Raw genomic sequence first — 6,733 nt, forward strand, 5'->3', positions numbered from 1 at the left:
AAAAATTTGATGATATTCAATCAAAAAAAAAGTAAACAAAATTTTCCGACAAATAAATATCTAGAGGAATCATTACTCTGTGATAGTTCCTTAGTACGTAGTAATTTTGAAAGAATTGGGAAAAAACGAAAAAATGGCAATCACCGGAAAATCGAACACATACCTATATTTACGCCATATCTGGCTAAAAAAAAGATAGGCATGGGTAGCCAGATCATCTAGAAACACTTTCCAACACTATAAAAATATAAGTTTTGCGACACTACTTGCCAATTCCTTACGGTAACATGACTAAGCAAAAAAATGCAAAACAAATAAAAAGGGGCACTCGTGGAAAAATGGCCATTCTAATATACGGCATTTCAGAAAAAAAAAATTTCAGCCACGTGCTAGGCAAACCATCAAGGCATATTTTCCGACAAATAAACATATAAATGAAATATTACTCTGTGATAGTTCCTTAGTACGTAGTAATTTTGAAAGAAATGGGAAAAAACGAAAAAATGGCAATCACAGGAAAATCGAACACATACTTATATATACGCCATATCTGGCTAAAAAGAAAATAGGCATGGGTAGCCAGATCATCTAGAAACACTTTCCAACACTATAAAAACATAAGTTTTGCGACACTACTTGCCAATTCCTTACGGTAACATGACTAAGCAAAAAAATGCAAAACAAATAAAAAGGGGCACTCGCGGAAAAATGCCCAACATTCTAATATACGGCATCTCAGATAAAAAAAAAAGACATGCACGTGTTAGCCCAACCATCAAGGCACACTTTCTAACACATAAACATGAAAAAAAAATCAATAATATACGGCAATTCCTTACTACGTAGTAAATTTTTACAAATATTGAAAAAAAAAACAGAAATTGGCAACCGCAGTTAAATACCCAATATACCAATAACTACGTCGTATCTGACAAAAACAAAATCACGCATGGGTAGCCAGATCATCTAGACACACTTTCCAACATTAAAAAAGCAAAAGTTTTACGACACTATTTCGCAATATCTTACGGAAAAATGACTTGGCAAAAAAATTAAAAAAAATTAAAAAGGGACACTCGCGGTAAAATGCCCGACATTCTAATATACGACATCTCAGATAAAAAAAAAGACATGCACGTGTTAGCCCAACCATCAAGGCACACTTTCTAACACATAAACATGAAAAAAAAATGAATAATATACGGCAATTCCTTACTACGTAGTAATTTTTACAAATATTGAAAAAAAAACAGAAATTGGTAACCGCAGTTAAATACCCAATATACCAATAACTACGTCGTATCTGACAAAAACAAAGTCATGCATGGGTAGCCAGATCATCTAGACACACTTTCCAACACTAAACAAGCAAAAGTTTTACGACACTATTTGGCAATATCTTACGGAAAAATGACTTGGCAAAAAAATGAAAAAAAATGAAAAAGGGGCACTCGCGGTAAAATGGTCCTCGTGGTGATGAACGACATTTTAACTAAAAAAAAAAACATGCACATGGTAGCCAAACAATCCACCAAGACTTTCCACAACTGATAACCTATACAAGTTGCACCATTCTACGACAATTTCATAATACGTAATAACTTTGATAATTATGCAAACTACCTCAGAAGGGTAAACTCGGACGCGAACGACCCCGACGAGTCTCAGAAATCGGGGAAGGAGTACAGCTACAGCAATGCACATCTGGACACTACTAGAACGTGTAGGGGAGACACCTCCTGCAGGTCGATCACCCACAAATTCAGTCACAGGGGTGAGTCACGTGAGAAAAACCTGTTTTTTTTTGACGCTCGGGGTCGTAAACGACCCACCGTACCTATCCAGGGTTAAGGGTTAAGTCACCCCATGTAAATAGCGTGGTTTGTATTTCAGTTACGGAACAAATGACAAATTCGTAGATAATTTGTATTTTTCCTAACTAAACAAACCTTACCTATTTACACATATTTACCCGCCAGCCCTGCCCCCCAAGATAAGTCCTACCTCTAAGTAAAGTGGAGTTCGCACTGTGTGTGTGAGGGGGGAGGGATAGCAAGCTACCCCTCCCTACCCCCCACTAACTAGCGGAAGGGTAGTAAACCCTCGTGAAAATTCTTATGGCTCGTCATTCAGCTACGCCGAAGTAATAACCCCATGTAAATAGCTAAGGTTTGTATAGTTAGGAAAAATACAAATTATCTACGAATTTGTCATATTGAACAAGTGTTTGAAGATTATAATGTCGATGTAGGCAAACCTATTTCTAGAATTGTAGCGAAAATTCATTTAAGGAATGATGATATTCCAAAATTTGTAAAAACACACACTGTTCCATTTTATCATAAAGAAGTAGTTGAAGTGGTTTTTTCTAAGATTGATTTGAAGAATGCATATTTGCAGATACCTGTTGAAGAACAAAGTCAAGAGTTTTTAGTTATTAATACACACAAAAGGATGTATAAATACAAGAGGTTGCCATTTGGCTTTTCCTCTTCTCCTGGGATTTTTCAAAGATTTATTTCACAGATCTTATGTAATATTGAGGGTGTTGCTGTATATATGGACGATATAGTTGTCAGTGGTGAAAATACAGATTAGCATGATGAGAGACTCAAGAGAGTTTTAAAGGTGTTGCAATCTTATAATGTACAGATAAATATGAGTAAACAGTTTTAAATATGGAATGTATTGAATATTTAGGTTACTGTATATAAAAAAAAAGGAATAAAACCATTCCCAAAGAAGGTGAGAGCAATTTTGGATGCTCCATGTCCTACCTCAGTAGCAGAGGTCCACTCATTTTTAAGGATGATTACATTTTATTGTAGATTTATTAAGAATTTTTCAACTAAATCAGCTCTATCGTATGATTTATTGACGAAAAGGGCCAAGTTTAAATGGACAAAGGTTGAATAGAAGGCATTTAAATGTCTTAAGCAAGATTTTGTAGACTCTAAAGTGTTAGCAAATTTTGATGGGTCATATCCCTTGATTGTTGAAGTTGATGCTTCACCCGTTGAAGTCAGATGTGAGTGTTTGGAAAAAGTCCATGGAGTAGAAAGACTTATGTATTTTGCCAGCAAGAAATTGAGTAGTGCTGAGATGAAATGTTCACAGTTGGATAAAGAGGGACTGTCCTTGATTTTTGACCAGAACGGAGCATAAACCATTGTTAGGATTGTTTGGTAAAGATAAGCCAGTTCCTCAGAATGCTAATTCTAGGATACAAAGATGGGCTTTGTTACTTTGGCAATATGAATTTGAGCTAGTGTATAAACCTGGAAAGGAAAATGTTATTGCCGATGCATTTAGCCGTCTTCCAGTAGAGGGTAAAATTCAGTCTGGGATTCCGGCCGAGTATGTAAGATTAGTTAAATTGCTTGATTTTAAAGAAATTTCTTATAAGGTAATTAGTCAGTATAATGAGAAAGATAAAGTGATGTCTCAGTTAATTAATTGTCTAAGATTCGGCTGAACTGAAGAAAATAATTTGTCTCTCCTGGAATATTGTAATGTTAAAGATGAATTGTCTCTTCATGATGAGGTAGTGTTATACAGGAATTGTATTGTAATACCTGTAGAATTGAGGTGTAAGGTATTGACTCATTTGCATAATGGCCATAATGGAATAAATGCCATGAAAGCTGAGGCTAGGAAATGGGTTAGGTGGCCAAAGATTGACCAGGACCTTGCAGAGATGACAAAGAATTGTGATATTTGTTTTAAGAGCTAATACGTTGTCATGGGCTAATACAGGAAAACCATGGTCTAGGGTCCATATGGACTATGCAGGTCCTATAGAAGGTAAATATTTTCTACTTGTCATTGATTCTTACAGTAAGTTCTTATATATAAAGTTTTCTAGTTCTGCAACATCTGGTGTCACTTTAAATCACCCAAGGAAAGTGTTTTCTAATTTTGGAAATTGGAATTTTTTTTTTTTGCAAAAGAATGGTATAAAACATGTGTTTTCTGCCCCGTATCACCCAGCCTCTAATGGTCTTGCAGAAAGATCTATAAGGACATTTGAGGAGGGTTTAAGAAAATTTAAAAAGGGAGATTATACTACTAGGGTTTGTCGTTTCCTTTATAATTAGAGAAGAACTGTACATTCGTCTACAGGAAAAGCTCCTGCAGAGATTATGTTTAATAGAAATTTTAGAGGTACTGTAGATGTAAAACTGAAAGAAAGTAAAGAATGCAAGCATAGTATTTCAAATGAAGAAAACATGTACAAGGTTAATAATGCTGTGCTTGCACGTAACTATAGTAAAGGTCCACCATAGGTGGAAGGCATAATTGTGGAAGTATTGGAGTTAAGAAATTGTAAAGTGCAAATGCATCGTTCAGGTAATATGATATGGAAAAGATATTCGGATCAATTGATACATAGATATTTCGGTGATTTTAATCAGTCTAATAATGAAATATTGAATAATGATTATGATAATCCTGTTGAAAGTGAAATTGAAACTGACAATACTGTGGTAACAAGTGTTCCTAGTGAATTAACCACCAATTTTAATATCATAGAAACAAATGTTGAACCTTCAGGAGATATTAATGTACCTTCTAGAGATGTAAGTAATAGTTACTGTGATGAGTTACCTATACAGACTCCAGTAGTGAGAAGGTCTCAAAGAAATGTTAAACCACCTGATCGTCTTAATCTATAAATAAGCGCTTTGAATTCATATAGAATTTTCAGGTTCCCTTGTTTAAAGAATTTTGATGATTTATTTTTTATATGTGATGTTTAAAGAATTTTGATGATTTATTTTTTATATGTGATGTTTAAAGAATTTTGATGATTTATTTTTTGTGTGATGTTTAAAGAATTTTTATTTGTTTTTTAATTTAAAACTATTGCAAATTCTAGGGTAAAGGAATGTTATGATATAAGTCATTGTACTTATACCCGCTGTTGTGTTTCGAACGTTTATATTGTTGAGCGGACCGGACCCCACCTTCCAACAAAAAACTGGAAGCCATGATTTTGTCTTCTCTTTGAGCCAAACCTATACAGTATCAGTTATCAAATAAGATTCTAATCCAATTCTACATGAATAATTTTCTTCTCTTTAGGTAACAAATACAGTATTTCACATTAGTTGTTGTGATGCAATGTGACTTAACAGGTAATATTTATAAAATGGATTTCTATACCTATTTTCAAAAAGGTAATATAAAAAATGTATGAGCTTCATCTAACTTTCCTAATTATTTATATCGTGCGAGCGAGTAGTTAGGTGGTAACTGAGTGTCGAGGTGAATGCTATCCTTATTTCTACAGACAACTATATACACAATGGAAGAAGGTAAAAAAAAATCAAACACATCAATACATGAAAAGAGTTTATGTTAACAGTGAGATGTAGAGCGCCATATACAATAATAAAATACTGTTATAATGTACAAGTGTGTGTGAAACACATGCAGTACATAGCTCCCCCCCTTAAAAAAGACAAACATTAGAAAGGGGGTGCCCTGCTCTTGAGAGGCATACTGTTGGCGGGGTATCCTAAAGGAGATATGCAGGTCGAAGGCAATCAATGGAGTGCCAGTCTTGTTTGCCACGGATGTTCTGTAAGAACACCTTTGTTGTTCGATGGATTACAAGGAAAGGGTCCGTGTAAGGGAGCATTAGCGGTGGTTTGCTGGTATCATGGACCAGGAACAAGTGTGGTGCCTTGTGCAATTCTCTCGATGTGTATTGCTTTGCTGGGAGCATGTAAGTATGGCGGCATGGAATAAATTTTCCCATAACACGGGGTAGGCGCTGGAGATTGTCGGAGGAGGTTGTCGACAGAAATAATTTGGTAGGGACGACCAACTGATCTCCATACATCATTTTAGCTGCCGAGACATCCAGTTGTTCCTTAAGAGTGAACTTGGTCATCAAAGCTGCTTTGAGTAATTGATAAAAACATTCAATCCATTCCATTGGCATCAGGGTTGTCTCATGTAGAGTGATTCCCTGAATATTTTCTAATAATGTCCACAATTGAGAGGGGAAAGTAGTACCCCTGTCAGAAGTAACATGCTCAAGGATACCAAATTTCACTATTCATCCTGAGAGTAAGGGAGGTGTACATGAGGCGGGCGTTGCAGTTTCCATGATGGCTTCAGGCCAGCGAATGAGGTAATCGATGACAGTAAACTGGTAACAATGTCCTTGTGATTGGGGTAGGGGCCCCAATGCATTGACTGGAATGTGGGCAAAGTAACGTTGAGGTTGAGGAAACGTACCCACTCCTGAATCTGTGTGTTTATGTACTTTTGAAGTTTGGCATGAAGTAAAGGAATGGGCCCTATCCTTAGTATCCTTAATAATGCTGTACCAAATGAATTTCAATTTCAGTAGCCGTGATCGGAGTGATGAGTGTGAAAGGTTATGAATGAAATGTAACTCCTGTCATCGCATGAGAACAGGTATCCACAGCGGTCTAGGTCTACCAGTACTAATGTTGCAGAGGAGAATGGCAATGGAGTCGTCGAAAGGGACATGTTCCTAACGAATTGGTACATTTCATTGGGCTTTTGCCAAGGTGTTGTAATCCAGCTCCAGGTGAATAGCAGCCAATGTGTTTCTTGACATGGCATTAGGAATGAGATTCATTTTCCCTGGGACGTGTTGAAGGGTACTATTGTATCCAGCCACAGAGTAGAGATGTCGGCGTTTACGTATGGACCAGGCATCAAACTGTTGAGTGAAGGCGTGCAACAGAGGCAT

The sequence above is a fragment of the Palaemon carinicauda genome, chromosome 17 (assembly GCF_036898095.1).
Source record: "Palaemon carinicauda isolate YSFRI2023 chromosome 17, ASM3689809v2, whole genome shotgun sequence".
Taxonomy (NCBI): Eukaryota; Metazoa; Arthropoda; class Malacostraca; order Decapoda; family Palaemonidae; genus Palaemon; species Palaemon carinicauda.